We start from the raw sequence: 20,971 nt of genomic DNA, 5'->3' as shown, positions 1-20,971 counted from the left end.
TCTGGGAAGCCAGAAGGCTGCACCAGGCTCCAGTTTTATCTGGCAATGTTTCTACAGCTGGATGCCCTTCCTAACGCCAACCACTCCGTGAGTGTTGTGGGTGCTTTTTACATGCCACCTGCACAGGTGCGAGGCGAGGCTGGCAACGGCCATGGTCGGATTGGTGTATGTTATGTGCCACCGGCACGGAAGCCAGTCAAGGCGGCGCTGGCATCGGCCACGAGTCGGATAGTGCTTTTTACGTACCACCAGACCAGGGATCCTGGCTGGTTCAATTCGATTTCGATTTTGCTTGCCCCAACATGTCTTCACAAGCAAAGGGGTTTGGCATGGGTGCCTGTCGTACGGTCGGATTGGTGTATTTTACGTGCCACCAGCACGGACCCAGTGGAGGCGGCGCTGGCATCGGCCACGAGTCGGATAGTGCTTTTTACGTACCACCAGACCAGGGATCCTGGCTGGTTCAATTCGATTTCGATTTTGCTTGCCCCAACATGTCTTCGCAAGCAAAGGGGGTTGGCATGGGTGCCTGTCGTACGGTCGGATTGGTGTATTTTACCTGCCACCGGCACGGAAGCCAGTGGAGGCGGCGCTGGCATCGGCCATGAGTCGGATAGTGCTTTTTACGTACCACCAGACCAGGGATCCTGGCTGGTTCAATTCGATTTCGATTTCGCTTGCCCCAACATGTCTTCGCAAGCAAAGGGGGTTGGCATGGGTGCCTGTCGTCGGATGAGGTTCTATATCAACTTCGCTTGCCTCAACAGGTCTTTGTGTCCAAGGAAGGAAAGGCATTCATAAGTGGGCTGAGCTCACTTGTCCTGCCTGGTCTTCTCACGTACAGCATATTTCCAAAGGTCTTGGTTGCTGGTCATTTCCTCAGTGAGGCCTAAAGTTCGAAGGTCATGCTTCACCACCTCGTCCCAGGTTTTCCTGGGCCTACCTCTTCCACGGGTTCCCTCAACTGCTTGGGATTGGCACTTTTTCACACACCTATCTTCATCCATTCTTGCCACATGACCATACCAGCGCAATCGTCTCTCTTGCACACCACAACTGATGCTTCTTAGGTACATTTCTCTCAAGGTACTAACGCTCTGTCGAGTATGTACACTGACATTACACATCCATCGGAGCATACTGGCTTCATTCCTCACGAGCTTACGCATGTCCTCAGCAGTCACAGCCCATGTTTCACTGCCATGTAGCATGGCTGTTTGTACACATGCATCATACAGTCTGCCTTTTACTCTGAGCGAGAGGCCTTTAGTCACCAGCAGAGGTAAGAGCTCCCTAAACTTTGCCCAGGCTATTCTTTCAGCGCACCCACCCCCACTACTGACTTGGTTACCAAGATAACGGAAGCTATCAACTACTTCTAGTTTTTCCCCCTGGAAAGTGACGGAAGTTGTTTTCTGCAGATTTTCGGAGGTTAATGCTCCCGAGCATCTGCCACATACAAAAACTATCTTCCCAGTTAGCCTACCTTTGACATTGCTGCACCTCTTATGTGTCCATAGCTTACACTGGGTACATCATATATATACGTATATATATATATATATATATGTATATATATGCGTATATATATATGTATATATATACGTATATATATATATACATATATATATATGTATATAAATATACGTAAATATATATGTATATATATATACATATATATATATATGTATATAAATATACGTAAATATATATGTATATATATATACATATATATATATATGTATATAAATATACGTAAATATATATGTATATATATATACATACATTATATAACCATTTTTAGGATCACTGCCCGAAATTGTCATGACTTCTAGTACTTGACTGAAGAATGAAGGCCGCAAATGACCAGCCTTTTTTTGTTATTATTTATATTATTATATGATTGAACTCCACACATCCTCTTCCAAGTAAGTTATATCTACATAAAGCCATGTAAGCAGGCTTTAGCGAAACCACTTCCGGTACTTTTCCAGGGTTTCCTTGCAAGTGATATACTTCCTAAAAAGCTGAAAGAAGGTAGTATATGCACTATTCACAAAGTTGGAAACAGAGCAGAGGCCAAAATCTACAGGTCAATGTCTCTGACTTCGCATATCAGTAAAGTCATGGAGTGCCTCATCAGAAAGTAGTTGGTTTATGTTCCAAGAAGAAAATTACCTACTGAACAATACCCAGCATGGCTTCCGCCTAGGAAGAAGCTGCCTCACATAGTTGCTTCAGCACTATGACTGGGTTTTGAAACAGCTGCTTGACCATTCAGATGTCAGTGTGATATACCTTGACTTTGCAAAGACTTTTGATAAGGTAGATCATGACATGATAAGTTATGAGCTACAAGACCTTGGCATCGCTGGTAAACTGGGAGAGTGGCTGCATGACTTGCTTAATAACAGAAGTCAGGTAGTTGCAACCAATGGTGCCCTTTCTCAAGAAACTGAAATCGTCTCGTCCCCCAAGGAACTGTTCTGGGGTCATTACTGTTCATAATAGGCCTGTTAGATATGCCCACTGTCATTAGCTATGCCAATGACACATAATTATTCCAGGCAGTAAAAAAACCAAGAGGATGTTACAAGTTTACAGCAGGACCTGAACTCAGTTTACAAGTGGACTAAAATAAACAACATGCAGTTTAATGCTGGAAAATTTCAAGTACTGCAATATAAACTAAGTACAAATACAGTACAATGTACATTTACAGGACCTGAAAGCACTACAATATTAGAGTTACAGGCAGTGAAAGACTTGGGGATCAGCATGTGCAATGACACAGCATTTCATATGCACATAAGCAAGATGACAGCAAAATGCAAACAACTGGCAGGATAGATACTGAGGTCCCTCAAGACAAGAGACCAAGAAATTATGTTGACCCTGTGGAGAACCTTTGTTCTCAGCCACCTGGACTACTGTTCCCAGTTATGGTCACCGCATAGTGCCAAACTAACAGTGGAGCTTGGAGCAGTCCAATGCCCCTACACTAAGAAGATTCAAACAGTGCAGTGGATGAGCTATAGAGATAGGCTGAGAAAACTACAGCTCTGCTCCTTGGAGTGAAGGTGTGACAGATACACAATAATATACATATGAAAATTCCTAGAAGGGCTAGTATGTAACTTTAGCATTGAGTGTTATACAAATGCCAGAACCTGCTGCCTTTGTATTGTATCAAAGGTGCCGTCCACTCCATCTAAATTGAGGACTAGGTATTGCAATTGTCTAGTGTTCAAAGGCCCACAGCTTTTCAATACCCTGCCACAAAAATTTTAAAATTTGCATAAGATAGAAGTAGATGTCTTCAAAAAGGAATTAGACAGCAAACATGAGGTATACATGAGGGCAACAGAATCAAACTCACTTATACATCAAATGTACCAACAGCTGGGAAGGAGAAGGATGTTGTAGTTCTCTGCTATATGAAATTTGTGCAAAATGGAGTGTGGTGCAAAGTTTTATAGTGTGAAATCACCCTGATAAATTTGTAGCATGCTTCAGCATAAACATTGACAATGATAATATCATGTCTCACTTTAGAAACAAATTAAAATGTAGTAAAAAAACAAATTGAACAAATTTTTAGTGATGTAGAGGCCCAGTGAATCTCAGACTTAAGTGTTGCTGAGAGACAAAGAAAAAGTTTAAAAACAAAAAACCTTAGAAAGCCAGTTACCTGATATTTCATGGAAGAGGACTCCGTTTTTAAACAATAACATCTCTTCCTTTCTCCTTCTTCACCACCTTCCACTTAAATTATCAACTCTACTCCGTACAGGTACAGTAAAATTAAATCAAGTTTTTGGCTATATTTTATCCGTTTAGTTTTTTGTTTTTCTTTTTTCTTTTTTTTTTGCATTAACATTAATGATTTTCATTGGTTTTGTGTCTAAACTTGTGCACAAAGTACTGTTGTAAAAGTTTAAATAAGCAATCATCTTGGGTCCAGGAATGGGTTAATCCATTTTATGTTCATTCCTATGAGAAAACTAGAAGTCCATCTTCTATGCTGGTATAAGTTGGACAATGTGAATATCAATAAAATTTATGTTCATTATGAAGAAAATTCAAAAACAGGATTTGTGATGTTTATATTATTAGAGTTGCACTTGGTGCCCTCTTGTCACTAACACCATCCGAGACACACTGGGTCAGTAGTTGATGTTTGCAACTTAAAACACACAAGGTTATTTTTCACAAATTACAGGATAAAGATAAAACAAAACAAAAAAATTTTGATATGATGAATACTGCTTAATACACAACTCCTAATTATTTAAACTAAAATAATGAGGGCAAGTTGTAAAAGTGATATATACTAACAGGGAAAGATACCCATGGCCCAGAAATATGCTGAAAAAAATTATTATATCAGATCTCTGAGTACCAAGCTTTGCAGAATTGAAAAAGAAAATATGTTGTATACTATTTATCTTTAAAGTATTGTTTGTTTTCTTTCTCATCATGGTATATGAATAAAAGTAGATGGGTTTATTTTTTGTGAAGTTATTTCAATCATTATTATTTCAGAAGCTATTTATCAATATTATAACACTTTGTTAAATTATTTGCCACAGGTTTAACTAGTAATTATCTGTCTTACTGTGTAAGTTGTTGTATTCAGTAACTCTACAGCAACTACTTAACTACTCTAACATAGTTAACTATCATTAAATTTGAACAGTAGTTTTGTGTGCAGGGCTGCTATTATGATAAATCAGCTTAACATTGATTTCAATTTTGCTCATGGGAATTTTTTGCTTATTTTTTCTTTTCTTTTAATAACTTTACCAAATTAGAATTAAGTCTTGAATAGATTGCTAGAGTATTTAGTATATGAATTTATGGAATGTATTTTTGTAATGGGTGTATGGTAAGATTTGTTTCCCAACCACATGGTTTAGAGTTCAGTCCCACTGAATATAGAGCTAATGTTTTCTACATGATACATTGGGCTAGTGTTTTCTACTATAGCCTTGGGCTGACCAAAACCTTGTGAGCAGATTTGGTAAATTGAGGCTAGATGAAACTCATTATATATATATATATATATGTATGTGTGTGTGTCTTTTTTGTTGCATTTGTCCCCAACTGCTGCTTGACAACCTTTGTTGGTTTTTTTTTATATCCCTGTAACTTTTGGCAAAAGGGACTGGAAGAATAAGTACTGATCTTAGTACTGGATTCAATTTGTTCAACTAAACTCCTCAAGGTGGTACCCCAGCATGGCTGTAGTCTAATGACTGAAACAAATAAAAGATATTTAAGTACACATTTTTCTATACAACTCAGTGCCTGACTTATATGTAAGTCTGCTATAAGTTAATTTCAACGATGTTCATTTGATTTCCTGTGTTATTTAGAATTCATCTGACTTTAGATAATTATCTATTATGATAATTGTTTCATAGATTCTAATAATCCTTTTTGTCACAGGCAGAAAGCCTGAAATTTTTAGGAAGGTGGCTAGTTGATTATATTGACCCAGTGCTCAACTGGTACCTATTTCGTCGATCCTGAAAGGATGAAAGACAAAATCAACCTTGGTGGAATTTGAAGTTCAAACATAAAGGTGGACAAAATGCCACTTAGCATTTTGTCTGGCATGCTAACAATTCAGTGAGCTCTCCATCTCATTGATTCTAATAATGTTTGTGTTTCAAGCCAGACCCTACCTTAGTGTTGATATTTATCAAAGTAAAAATCTAGATGCCATGTTATTGCAAAGAATATGGTACAAGGTAATCTAAAGGCAGTCTACAATGGCATGAGTGCTACTATTACTATTGCTACTAATAATAGTTTCTAATTTAGGTACAGGGCCAGCAGTTTTGAGAGTGAGGGGTTTAATCAATACCAGCAACCCTAGTATTTGACTGGTACATCATTTTGTCAACCTGGGACTGGGCAATGAAAGGCAGAGTTGACCTCAGCAAAATTTGAACTCATGGTCTAAAGAGCTCAAGCAAATGTCACAAGATATATTTTCTGATATGCTAATGTTTCTACCAGTTTGCCATTCTGCTATTACTACTACTAATAATAATATATTCAATATGATACTTCCCAAAGAGTAGGGAGAAGCACACTATTAGAATGCTGACTATAGATGACTACTCAGTATCAATTTAACCATAATCATTTCACTTTGCTTGCATTGGTCACATAATTTCTTTCTTGCAAATAAAAGCTAATACTTATTAATTTCGTTAACAGTAGGCTTTTGATGGAGACATTAACAGATCAGATATTTTGTCTTTTTTTTTTATCCTCCATACTGCAGTATAGCCATGAGAAACCTTTATCTCTCCATTGGTCCTATGTACCCTTTGCTGTAATTAGGTATCGTCTATTACTGCAACTTTTTGTCTCCTGTAGGAATACTATATGGATTGAGGTCTATTTTAATGTTGATTAGAAAGGAATAGATTCTGCTAGACTGCTCAAAATTTTCCTTATGATGAAAGAAATTTTGAAGTAGTTCTCTTCAATAGATTGTGGAACTCTCCATTCCCATGTAATGATTTATTTTCCAAAAATAAAAAGATTGGAACAAACAGATCAAGAGGAGACACGTGGGATAGAGAGTCTTTGAAGAGGTCACAGGACGTGTGACGAAAGATCTTTGACAAAGAAACTAAAATAATAATAATAACAACAACAACAATAATATTAATAATAATAATAATAATAATAATAAAGCTGAAGTAATGACCAAATATATAGTTCGTGGGTTTAAGGTAGTTTACTTTTCAGAAAAATTCTATTGCATGGCTGAATGTAAATGGAACTTCGGCGAAGTTTCGCATGTCGTAGCTCAGATTTCCGTCGATTTCCGTAAAAAACTTTTATTTTTTTACATAAGTAATGAGAGCGAAAGAGACTAAGAGGAAGCGATTTTATGACGAGAAGGTTTCTCTTTGAAACACACACATACATAGATACATACACACACACACATACATGCAGACATACATATACACATACACCGAGTAAAAAATCAGTTATCTCTCTCTTTCTCTTCGCACACACTAACAGAAGCACTTCACTTACACAACATACTGTCTGTCTCCCACACCCCATCAAACACACACAGGCCGACTTCAAAGTGAAACCTTCTCGTCGTAAAATCGCTTCCTCTTAGTCTCTTTCGCTCTCATTACTTATGTAAAAAAATAGAAGTTTTTTACGGAAATCGACGGAAATCTGTGCTACTACAACCGAAACTATGCCGGAACTTCTATTGTTTCTAAAGTAGAGAGAAGTACAAAAGAGAAAAGAAGTTTTGATTTTTTTTATTATAACTATACCAACCCAGTTCTTCAAGTGAAGTCAAGTGTAGTTTTTTCCTGAAGACTTAAGTACGTTGTGAAGTTGTTTAGACATTCTAAAATAATTTCTTGACAGCGGCGTAATAACAAGCACATGGTTCATTTTTCAATACTCCTGTGCACAAAAACCTACCTACCGACTCCTGACGTAAACGCATCTTACGTGTCCCTTCTGCTGCATTAACATAGACGAGTGAAAACCTCAGAATGTAAGGAAAATTCGGGATGGTCACGGTTGGAATGTCGTTGATTGTTAGCCTACTCGATCAGAGTAAGTGTAAACCTGATCTGCACCAGCCATCACGCACACACCAATATTTCCATTTTTACTTTCCTAGAGACCTGATTACTTTTGTTTTTTTATAATGTTAAAAATCGTTGTTAGGAGTATTATTATTTCAAGTGTGGAACGAAAATAAGTTATCTCTCTTTGTCTGACTTATGTGACGACAGCAGTCTCACCGTCTTACCTATAACAGTTGAACGACACGTAGATTTTATATCTCAGCCAACTAACACGCTTAGAAAAGAAAAAAAGTTTAAAATATAACAAAAGAGAAAAAAAAATCTATATACACGAAATTCTGTCAACACGTCATTTAATGCCCACTTATATCAAGGGCGTGTGCTAACTTGCGACACCCTGTACAGTAGATAAGGCGTTTCTCTTAAACTTAGATTTAGTAGCCGATGAGAAACGTTTATATTCTCTGTCCGCAGTATTTAATATAGACAAACCTGTCCACCACCCCAGCGATCTTCAGAAAGGTTGACAAAGCTTAAAAGTTTTGAGGCGCAGAGCTTTCTCCACGATGCTTTACAAATAACGTGAGTACATGTGTTTATTGCTGCTGTCACTGCTGCTGCTTTTTGATGCTACCACTACTGTACAACTTATTTATTAGGAGAGTATGTGGTGTTACTTAGGAGAAGAAGTTTATTGGGTATTACGATGGAATTCAACACCGGAATTCGCATTCTCTGTCATCAGTGATCAAACTGTTAGTCTGATATTTTACCTACAGCTTCTATTGCTTTCCTATACACATTATTTTCGTGTACTTTTCTTTCGTTTTATATATATATATATATATATATATATTCCATAATTGTAAGTCCGATATTGTTTCGTTTGTGGGGCATCGGGCCGGACATGGCTTCTTTTTGAACTTGTCACCCCTAGAGTTGTGTATTACACATGCACATACTGCACACACGCATACACACTGTTTGTGTGTGTGTGTATGTATACCACTTTTCATCTCTCTCTCTCTCTACATATGTGTGTGTGTATATATACATACATACATACATACCCACACACAACAGGACGAAAGTAAAGAATGCGCACACCCAGTGTTTAGGGTTATTGTTACGCCGAAAACTTGTGTGCGTATTCTTTACCTCCGCCCACAACATGCACATATACATTTACTGCATACATACGCGAACACTGTATATAATTAGTTGTGGGGAAAAAACATAGTGGTTAAGGTTCCAAACTGTTACATTAAATTAGCATGATTCTTACTGTTATTAACATCAGTATTTCATTTAACATTTTAATGAGCATCAACATGAGCGTTTGTTTACTTCCTGCAGGTAGATAAGAAATATACATGTACGACATAGTGATATTAACGTGTTTTCTATGTACACTTTATTACTTACAAGAAAGACTTAGGCGCTGGACTTCGTCCAGCTTTCATCTCAATGCGGTATTTAATTTCTCACATCGCAGTTGCTTGTTCAAATTCTGCTGGTGACAACTTTACGTTTTGTCTTTCTTTCTATCTTTCTGTTTGTGCTTCTTCCTGTCTTTTGTTCCCTCTGTCTTCCTTTCCTTTCCTTTCTTCCTTCCAATAATCAAATTAACTTTTCGTCAAATTAATATAATATACTGGGATAGATTTCTCTTCGAACAGAAATATAGCTGTGACTTCTCGAAATTGTTAGAGCATCAGAAAAATACTATGTGGCATTCGTTCAAACACTCAAATCCCGCTGACAACTCACAACCACATGGTTTCGGGTTCAGCCCCACTGAGTGACACCTTGAGCAAATACCTTCTACGATAGCTCCGGGCCTTCTGAGTGAATTTGTTAGACGGAAACTGAAAGACCCGTTTTGTGTGTGTTTCTATGTGTGTTCCTTATCTTGACATCATGTGTTAGTTTTAAATGAATGTCACAAGCATTACCAGGTAGAAAATCTACCTCAGTAAACACTATCCAAACCAAACAAGCGTGGAAAAGTGAGCGTTAAAATGATGATGATTGAAATACATGTATGTATGGTTATGTGTGTGTGTACGTGTATGTATGAATAATTATGTATATTTATACAGATGTAATTCATTTGTATATATGTTGTCGGTTTTTCATAGCTGCAGGCACGGCTGTGCAATTAAGAAGTTTGCTTTGCAAACGCGGGGTTTGGGTTTCAATAACGCTTTACACCTTGGCAAAATGTCCTCTACTAAAGCCCTGGACTACAAATCACTTGTGAGTTTCGATGATTGAAAATGTGTGGAAGCATGTCGTGTCTATATACACATATGTATACGTGTCCCGTGTCCTATTCACATAGATTTACAAACGCTTTTGCTTTGCTTACGTTTCCTTTTAGCTGTTCGCGAAAGACAACAATAGAATAAATACGAGACTTAAAAAAATAACTATTGTGTTGATTAGTATGCCCTGTCATAGCCACAATACAATGACAGGGACACATCCAAGGTAATATGTGTATGTGTATATTTCTGTATGATATATATATATATATATATATTTATGTATATATGTGTGTGTGTTTATAAATATATATGTTTATATACTTATATATATGTATATATACTTATATATATGTATATATACTTATATATATATATGTATATATACTTATATATATATATGTATATATACTTATATATATATGTATATATACTTATTTATGTGTATATATACTTATATATGTGTATATACTTATATATAGACAAATTAATAAATAAAACATACATATACGTACGTACCTACATATATATGTATATATACATGCATATATGGGTACAGGACACCAAAAAAACGTCGAACACAATGAGAAACGAAAACATAAACACAAAACCATTTTTCTTAAACAAATTTATATATATATATATCTAATTACATATGTATATATAAAATTATATATATCCTTAAAAATGTTCTAGTTCGAAGGCTGCAGCCATGGTGGGGCACCACCACTGTAATTATATATATATTATATATATATATATATATATATAATTTTTTTTTTTTAGTTTCAGCTCAGAGCTGTGGCCATGCTGATGCACTGCCGTTTTGCTACACTTATTACTAAGAGCCTCCTCTAATATGTGGCACTTGGTGAAGCATGGAGTTTGATATAGCTACCCTCATTTGGTAGGTTCATCTGGGACTCTTGACAGGAAGAGGTCCAGCTTTGATTTAAAAACCCCTACATCTACTTTGTGCAAGTTCCTCTGGCTGTTTGGGAGAATATTAAAAAGCTGTGGGCCCTTGAAACCCAGGCTGCTGCAGTAACTGGTCCTGAAGCATGATGGCATTGCTGGGACCTTTGGCACTATGCAGTGTCGTCCTGTTTTGGCATTGGTGTAGCTTACAATGCCAAAATTTGGCACAATTCCTTCCAGGATCTTCCAGATATATAGTACTGCATACCTCTCCAGTCTTCTCTCCAGGGAGTAGAGTCTTAGCTGTTTCAACCTTTTCCAATAGCTGAACAGTTGCAAAGAGACGATCTTCTTTGTGAATCTTCACTGGTGGGTGACCATAGCTGTGAGCAGTAATCCAGGCGGTTGAGGACGAATGTTCCCCAGAGGTCCATCATGATTTCCTTATCTCTGGTTCTGAATGTTCTTAGGATCCATCCAGCCAGTCGTCTGTACTTTGTCGCCATCCTGGTAATGTGCACTTGGAAAGAGGTATCATCACTCATGTCGATACCCAGGTCCCTCACTGACTTAGACTCTGGGACTGAAATTCCCTGTGGACCAGTGTATCCTGTAAGTTTTATATTCAGTTTTGGATGCTGGTAGTGCAGGGCCTGGAATTTTTCGGCATTAAACTGCATATTATTATCCTCAGCCCATCTTTAAATTGAGTCCAACTCCAACTGCAGGTGTGCAACATCGCTGGGGTTCTGTATTTTCTGTGAGACTTTCGTATCATCTGCATAGCTTGCCAGAGTGGCTATCCGGGCATTTGAGGGCATATCTGAGAGGGCCACTATAAAAAGCAGTGGTCCCAAGGCAGTGCCCTGTGGAACACCGCTCACTATTTGTGTGTTCAGAGAGGTGGCTCCATTAACCACTACTGCCTGACTCCTATCTTTCAGGAAGTCATGTAACCACACTCCATGTTTTCCAGCTATGCCAAGGTCATGCAGTTTGTGGCATATCATATCATGATCCACCTTGTCAAAAGCTTTTGCAAAATCAAGGTATATTACATCCACATTTGATTTGTTGAGTAACTGCCTCAACACCCAATCATAATGTTGTAAGAGCTGGGTCAGGCAGCTCCTATCTGGTCGAAAACCATGTTGGGTATCACTTAGCAAGTTATTTTTTTCAAGGAATGCGATTAGTTTCCCTCTGACTATCTGTTCCATGACTTTGCTGATGTGTGAAGTCAGAGAGATAGTTTTTGGCATCTGCTCTACTCCCTTTATGTATTTGGCATATTATTCCCTCCTTCAGCTTGCTTGGCAGTTTGCCATTTGTAAGAAAGATCTGGAAGAGAATCTTGAGGGGTTTTGCCAGGGCATGTTTACATGATTTGAGGAGGATTGCTGGGAAACCATCAGGACCAGCAGTTGAGTTTGTGTCCACTTCATCTATGGCTAGTAGTACATCTTCTTCGCTAATGTCAATGTATTCTATTGTAACTGCCTCGCTGGTTATAGGTGAGGCGGCAAAGAAGTCCACTGGTTCGTTCACTTGTCTGTCTTCCAACAGGGTGGTAAAGACACTTTTGAATTGGTCATTCAGTATCTCACTGATCTTAGATGGACTGTCTGTGTGGAGGGAGCCATCCTTTTGGAGGAGGGGTCCTATCTTGTAGTGTACTGAGGCTGTTTCTTTTACGTAATGAAAGAAGGCCTTTGGGTTTGACTTAATGTTTTTTATAACCCAGGCTTCTGTGTCTGCTTTCTCCCTCGCATAGGATTGTTGCAGCCTTTTTTTCGATCTCTATCAGTGTTGTTTTTAGGCGGGACGTTTCGCTGCTTTTGGGATGTTGGTTGAGACGATTTGCAACCTTCATTCGTCGTCTCATGAGGATCTTCCTATCTCTTGGAATGTTGCTCCTATTTATTTTGGCCTTGTGCTCCAGGACATATTTCTGGCATATGGCTTGCACAGAAGACATGAAACATTCTAGTTTCATGTCAATGTCTGGTGTGGAGAGACATTTCAGCCAGTCCTCTCTGAGGATCTCTTTTTGGATAGATTTCCAATCTGCTTTGTGGAAGTTCAGATTGGAGAGATTTCGGGTGCTTCCTTTTGGCTCTATGTCTCTGATTACTTTCGGCCCAAGCATAGATAGCTCTGTTATGTTGTGATCCGAGACAAATGTCGGTGTCACTTTCACATCATGAATGATGTCCATATTGTTGGTGAGGCAGAGATCCAGAATGTTATTCGCCCTAGTTGGTTTAAGTACAACTTGCTCCATGAATAAGGCATTGGTGAGGTTGCGCAGGGACTCCACCTGTGCTTGCTTGCTATGAGTCATTCCTGAGAGTATGAGACCTTCGGGCCATTTGACGTTGGGGAAGTTGAAATCACCCATAAGAAATATGGTCACGTGGTGTTCCAGATCCATGAAGATTTCTTTAATTCTTGTGAGGCAACCTTCCAACTTGCCTATGTGGTTTGGAGCATCCGGTGGGCAATATGTATTGCATATACATATACTATGTTGTCTTATGTATACAATTAGAGTCACATACCGAATTTGAGTATGACAGTAACACCTGGGGTGTGAGGTCATCACGAATGTATACTGCAATTCCACCATGGCTCCTTTCTGTCCATCTGTCTGTTTGCAGTATGGCATAGTTTGGTACGTGAATTTCTGCGTCCTCTATGTCAGGGCTGAGGTGAGTTTCCACGAGTGCTATGCATAGGGCTTGATTGCATGCAGTAAGATATCTCAGGAAAGAAATTTTGTTTTTATTTTAATGCAACAGGCCCCCAATATTTAGTAAAAGTATTGGGGTGATGACTGTGCAGGCGTTAGGGGAGGCTATCCTCTGTCTTGACTGTGGTGGTCTTGCTTATAATTTTATTTATATATATATATATATATATATATATAATTTTATTTATATATATATATAATTTTATATATTTATTTTCATATAAATGGCGCAGGAGTGGCTGTGTGGTAAGTAGTTTGTTTACCAACCACATGGTTCCGGGTTCAGTCCCACTGCGTGGCACCTTGGGAAAGTGTCTTCTACTATAGCCTCGGGCCAACCAAAGCCTTGTGAGTGGATTTGGTAGACGGAAACTGAAAGAAGCCCATCGTATATATGTGTGTATATATATATATATATGTATGTGTGCGTGTATGTTTGTGTGTCTGTGTTTGTCCCATCCAACATCACTTGACAACCGATGCTGGTGTGTTTATGTCCCCGTACTTAGCGGTTCGGCAAAAGAGACCGATAGAATAAGTACTGGGCTTACAAAGAATAAGTCCCGGGGTCGAGTTGCTCGATTAAAGGCGGTGCTCCAGCATGGCCGCAGTCAAATGACTGAAACAAGTAAAAGAGTAAAAGAGTAAAGAGTATATATTTATATATACAGTTGCGGCCAAAATGTTCAGAACGGCATTGTTTTCGTCAGAAAAGTAGATAGGATTTTTTATCAAAGTTGTTTTATATTCTATAATTTTCACAGGCAATAAATACGATATTATTTGTTATTGCCTGAGATTTTGGTGTAATTTGAGAGGATAATACAAAAGTTATGGATGATTTAGTGATTTACTGCAAAACCCATGGCGGCCAAAATGATCAGAACGGTTGCTTTTACTCCGTGTTTTAGTATATTCAACCGGCGAACTCTAATGTTTTGAATGTGTTTACGTGATGGTTCGTTTACTAAATATTAGTAAGAATATTTGCAGTGTACTTTATTAATATAATGCCACTTACTCCGTTACCAATTCATCAGTAGATTATTAAGTTTGGAAGGAAGGATAATTTAAGTATTGGATCTATTGCAAAGATTGTTAACAAGTCAAAAAGTGTTGTACACGGTATTCTTAAGGTCTACGATGATTGTGGTTCGTGTGAAGCAAGAAAGTTTACAGGTAGGCCAAGAAAAATGACCAAGAGAGAAGATCGTGCTATGGTAAAGTTGGTTAAAAAGGACAGATTTAAAACTGCTGCTACTGTTTCTCGGAAAATGAGCATTGTATTGAAGAAAACTTTATCTCGAAAACTGTGTCTCGTCGTTTAGTTGAACATGACCTACAAGCAAGAGCACCTGCTGTGAAGCCACTGATCAGCTCCAAGAATAAAAAGTGCTATTTGGCTCAGATGGGAAAAGGTACATTCGTAGAAAAGTAGGTGAAAAATTGTTGCCTAAATGCCTTAAGACTAGTGTTAAATTCGGTGGAAGTGTCATGGTTTGGGGGATGATATCTGGAGATGGTGTGGGCCCTTTGGTGCGATTACATGAAAAGGTAAATGCAGAAGTTTATAAACAACATGTCTTGCCTGTGCTGAGAAATTCAACTAAGCGACCACCCATATTCATGCAGGACAATGCCCCATGTCACAAGGCTAAGGTGGTCATGAACTTCCTTAAGGCTGAAAAGGTTATTGTTATGGATTGGCCTGATCAAAGCCCAGATCTTAATCCTGTTGAAAATGTGTGGAATATTCTAGGAGAACGTTCGAAAGTCAGAAATCCTAAAACAACCGAGCAATTATGGAATGCCCTCAGGAAGAATGGAATAAGATCACCCAGCAAGAAATTGAAAATTTAATTTCCTCATGCAGTCGAAGATGTCAGAGTGTGATTGAAGCTAAAGGGCTTCACACTAAATATTAAATAATTCTAGTATTCTCTGTAATTTTTGATTATTTTGTTATTTTTTCAACTGTTCTGATCATTTTGGCCGGCATGGGTTTTGCAGTAAATCACTAAATCATCCATAACCTTTGTATTATCCTCTCAAATTACACCAAAATCTCAGACAATAACAATTAATATTGTATTTATTGTCTGTGAAAATTATAAAATATAAAACTACTTTGATAAAAACTTATATCTACTTTTCTGACGAAAACAATGCGGTTCTGAACATTTTGGCCGCAACTGTATGTGTGTATGTATGTATATATATATATATATATATATATATATAGGGTGAATACTTAATAAGTATAAGCACCTGTATATGCCAGCTAGTAGCAGAGGTGAGAGGATATATGTATCAAATGAAATAAAAAACAGAACACAAAGGATGTCGTGGTATACCTGTTTTGAGCTTTATAAAACAACTTATTCTTACATCAATGTATAATCGACATAACAGATAGGTTAAAGCCCTCTTCAGCCGCATGCAATTACTACACCAAAGACTTGTATCACATTATGAAGAGTCCGAAAAAGAACATTTGGTATTATTTATAATGGTAGGTATATTGAGTTTCACTGAGAAAGTTTGTTTGTAAATCTTCATAATCAAATAGGTGTACAGGGTATTATTGGACTCCAACAATCCACCCATACTATATCATCACTCAGTATAGACTCTATATATAAAAGTCTTCTAAAGCACAACTTATTCTTATGTATTTATGTATAGATACTTATATGTATATATGCTTATATATGTATAATTATGTACATATATATATATATAAAAACATAATCAAATAGGGTAATAAAATAAATTATTATTACCAGTGGCCTAGCACAAAAGACGAGTTAGTCATTACACTATATATTTTTCGTATAGAAATATAATAAAATAATATATATATATATATATATATATATATATATATCATCATCATCATCATCGTTTAACGTCCGTTCTCCATACTAGCATGGGTTGGACGGTTCGACCGGGGATCTGGAAAGCCAGAAGGCTGCACCAGGCTGCGGTCTTATCTGGCAATGTTTCTACAGCTGGATGCCCTTCCTAATGCCAACCACTCCGTGAGTGTAGTGGGTGCTTTTTACGTGCCACCTGCACTGGTGCCAGGCGAGGCTGGCATCGGCCACGGTCGGATTGGTGCATTTTACATGCCATCTGCATGGAAGCCAGTCGAGGCGGCACTGGCTCGGCCACGATTCGGGTGGTGCCTTTTACGTTCCACTGACACGGAAGCCAGTAGAGGCGGCGCTGGCATCGGCCACGATTCGGATAGTGCTTTTTATGTATCTCCAGTCCAGGGGTCCTGGCATCTGCCAGGTGCCAGTCATAGGATTGGTTCAATTTCGATTCCGATTTTGATTTCGATTTCACTTGCCCCAACAGGTCTTCGCAAGCAAAGTGGGGTTGGCATAGGTGCCTGTCGTCGGATGAGGTTCGATATCGACTTTGCTTGCCTCAACAGGTCTTTGTGTGTCCAAGGGAGGAAAGGCATGCATAAGTGGGCTGGACTCACTTGTCCTGCCTGGTCTTTTCACGCACAGCATATTTCCAAAGGTCTCGGTCGCTGGTCATTTCCTCAGTGAGACCTAAAGTTCGAAGGTCATGCTTCACCACCTCGTCCCAAGTTTTCCTAGGTCTACCTCTTCCATGGGTTACCTCCACTGCTAGGGATTGGCACTTTTTCACACACCTATCTTCATCCATTCTCGCCACATGACCATACCAGTGCAATCGTCTCTCTTGCACACCACAACTGATGTTCCTTAGGTCCAACATTTCTCTCAGGGTACTAACGCTCTGTCGAGCATGCACACTGACATTACACATCCATCGGAGCATACTGGCTTCATTTCTCGCGAGCTTACGCATGTCCTCAGCAGTCACGGCCCATGTTTCACTGCCATGTAGCATGGCTGTTCGTACACATGCATCATACAGTCTGCCTTTTACTCTGAGCGAGAGGCCTTTAGTCACCAGCAGAGGTAAGAGCTCCCTAAACTTTGCCCAGGCTATTCTTACTCTAGCCGTTACACTTTCAGCACACCCACCCCCACTACTGACTTGGTAACCAAGATAACGGAAGCTATCAACTGCTTCTAGTTTTTCCCCCTGGAAAGTGACGGAAGTTGTCTTCTGCAGATATTCAGAAGTTAATGCTCCCAAGCATCTGCCACATACAAAAACCATCTTCCTAGTTAGCCTTCCTTTGACATTGCTGCACCTCTTATGTGTCCATAGCTTACACTTGGTGCATCTTATAGAGTTTCTACCTATACCTTTTCTACAGATCGAGCAGGGCCATCTACCTGAAGGCGTTTGTGATTTGTCTACCTTCCTACTTATTACGACTTTGGTTTTAGCTAGATTGACTCTAAGGCCCCTCGATTCTAAACCTTGCTTCCACACCTGAAACTTCTCCTCCAGTTCTGATAGTGACTCAGCAATTAGAGCAAGGTCATCAGCATAGAGGAGCTCCCAGGGGCAACCTGTCTTGAATTCCTCCGTTATTGCCTGGAGGAATATGATAAATAGGAGGGGGCTGAGGACTGAGCCTTGGTGGACCCCTACCTCTACCCGGAATTCTTCACTGTACTCGTTGCCAACCCTCACCTTACTAGCAGCGTCCCTGTACATGGCTCACACAGCTCTCACTAACCATTCATCTATCCCTAGTTTCCTCATTGACCACCAGATGAGGGATCGGGGGACCCTGTCGAAGGCTTTCTCCATGTCAACAAAAGTCAGGTACAGGGGCTTATCTTTGGCTAGGTATTTCTCCTGCAGCTGCCTTACCAGGAATATAGCATCAGTGGTACTTTTCCCTGGCATGAACCCAAACTGCATCTCATCTAAACTAACTTTCTCTCTAATTAGTTGGGCTATGACCCTCTCTGTAACCTTCATTACCTGATCCAACAGCTTGATACCTCTGTAATTATTTGTATCTAGGGCGTCACCTTTACCTTTGTAGCAGTTGACTATTATGCTGCTACACCTTCGTATGACTCCTTCGTGTATCACCTGATTAACTATACGGGTGATTAGGCTATAGCCGACACTACCAGATATTTTGAGCATCTCTGCAGTGATACCTGATGGGCCTGGGGCTTTCCCTGTCTTCATGCTTCTAATTGCCTTAACTACCAAGGAACTATCAACTCGGATAGCTGGTCCCTCTGTTGGGTCAACATTCGGCAGACTCTCTTTATCCCATTCATTCTCTTTATTCAGCAACCTTTCATAGTGGCGTCTCCAAACCTCTCTCTTTGCATCCTCATTTAGCGCAAGTGAACAATCTTCCATGCGAACACACTTCTCTCCTACCACATCACAATTCTCTCTCACACACTGTCTTGCAACGCGAAACACCTCCAGTCTTTGGTCCTCACGCCACAGAACATTGGCAAATTTTTTCTTATCTGCTTCCCCTCTGGCTAGATAGACCTGTCTCCTAGCTTCCCTTTTAGCAGTCTGATACAATTCCCTGCTACCACCATTCTTCCAGTGCTTCCAAGTCTGTCTCTTTTCTCTAATAGACCTGTCTACAACACTGTTCCACCACCACGTTACCTTGGGACGAGAGGGGACTTTGCACCAGCCACAGATCTGGTCAGTGGCTCTCAGCAGGTTGTCCCTTAGAAACGTCCAGTTGCCCTCTACCCCATGTGATACTCTATCCCCTTCTACTTCATCAAAGGCTTCAAGTAGCATGTCCCTAAATCTCTGTCCATTCACAGGATCTTTAAGCTTCCAGATCCTTCTTCTCCATGTTGGTCGTCTTCTGGTTGTCCTCCTAGTCCTGATCCTAAAGTCACTAACTACCAGTCTATGTTGTGGGGTACATTCTTCGCCTGGGAAGGTTTTGGCATTTATAAGTAGCCATCTCTCCCTTTGCCTGGCAAGGATGTAGTCAATTTGGCTGGTATGTTGGCCCAATCGGTAGGTGACTAGGTGGCTGGTAGGTTTCCTGAAGTTAGTGTTGCAAATCATAAGATTATTTGCATCGCAGAACTCCAGCAACCTCCTCGTTGTGGAAACCATAGCCATAGCCTCCATGTACGCCATGGAAGCCCCCAGCATGTCGTCCAACATGACCATTGAAGTCACCAGCCACAAAGCGAAGGTCTCTGTCATTCATCAACGAAGTAGTCTGCAGCAGAGTGTCATAGAATCGGTCTTTCTGTCCATCGGGTAACCCCGGCTGAGGAGCATAGGCTGACATAATGGTTGCTAATCCATGATGAAGCACTAATCTAATCTTAAGTATTCTGTCACATACTCTGATTACCTCAATTACTTTATCTACCCATTTCTCAGTGATAAGTATACCCACGCCACCAACCCCGTCAGTGTTCCCTGCCCAGAAAATCTTGTACCTGTGTTCCTTGCCTGTGAGGAACCTAGCAGAACTTCCTCTCCACCTTACTTCTTGCATGCAGCATATATCCACACATCTCCGTTCAAGCATCTCGACTATCTCGCCAGACCTACCTTTCAGTATGCCAACGTTGAGGGTGCCAACCCTGAGGGTGTGGGAGGTATGGGCCCTAGAGGCCCTGCGACGGTGGACAGTAGCTTCATGTACCTGAAAAGAAAGCTCGCATTTGGCAGAATTCATGAGCAAGTAATACAGTAGCCTTCAATTCAACATGCATAACACAACCCATTCATATTTTGCACTGTATGAACATTACCTTACATAGGTCGAAACTAGGGTAGGAATGGTGAAAGAGCATTTGCAGTCTTCAAGGGAAGCAACCCAGGGATGAAAAAGAATAGGAACTTCCGGCATGTGTGGAGGGGGTGGGTGGGCGGGTGTACCCCAAACTAGAAAGAGGATTCTGTTAATCGTGAGAGCAAGAAAGTAGGTTTGTAAAGTCAAATTTTAGGGGAACGATAAGTGGCTATGAAACGGGAGCAACAGGGAGACAAGACTAAATGAAAAACATTACATGAATGGCATGTTGAAAACTGAAAGAATAATATGATGAGAGGATACTGAAAGAATAATATGATGAGAGGGTGCTGAAAGAATAATATGATGAGAGGGTGCTGAAAGAATAATATGAGAGAAAAATTGAAGAATAATGATGATACGTGCAAAGGGTAGGAAAAAGCGAGGTTGAAAGAAGAAATCTTAACTTTAACCGTTCATGAGCTGTGTGTTCGTAGTGGAGTTGGAAGCGAGTGGGGTTCCCAATTTGCGTTTGCTAGTTTATATATGACGATGGTGGTTATCGAAAGACGGGGGCATATAGAAACATAGGGAGAGGGACAGGGTTAGTTAGGGAGGGGGGAGAGAAGTGGTCAAGGGACACGTGGGCGGAAGCTGTGTGAGGGGCTTTGACTAGCATAGTTGAAACGAGACGACAGTGTCGATAATATTTATTATTTGATAATTAAGATAGACTTGGAAAAAAAAGGTAAAATCTGAGTTTGTCAGGCAATCTAAACTGGACACC

The 20,971-nt window shown here is 39.6% G+C and overlaps 1 protein-coding gene across 18 annotated transcripts in view; it reads left to right on the top strand.

Annotated features, from left to right (window-relative positions):
* Positions 1-20,971, top strand: part of LOC115209152 (polypeptide N-acetylgalactosaminyltransferase 1) — a 612,460-nt gene that overhangs the window by 387,834 nt on the left and 203,655 nt on the right. The window contains exon 1 of one of the 18 annotated variants that reach the window (XM_036502214.1): positions 7,807-8,174. The exons of the other annotated variants lie outside the window; for them this stretch is intronic. The gene's annotated coding sequence lies outside the window, so the exon portion shown is untranslated. Of the gene's footprint in view, positions 1-7,806; positions 8,175-20,971 lie in introns of those variants that run through there. 18 annotated transcript variants of the gene reach the window in all.

The sequence above is a fragment of the Octopus sinensis genome, linkage group LG1 (genome assembly GCF_006345805.1).
Source record: "Octopus sinensis linkage group LG1, ASM634580v1, whole genome shotgun sequence".
Taxonomy (NCBI): Eukaryota; Metazoa; Mollusca; class Cephalopoda; order Octopoda; family Octopodidae; genus Octopus; species Octopus sinensis.
The sequence above is the reverse complement of the archived record's forward strand: the minus strand, read 5'-3'. Positions and strand labels throughout refer to the sequence as shown.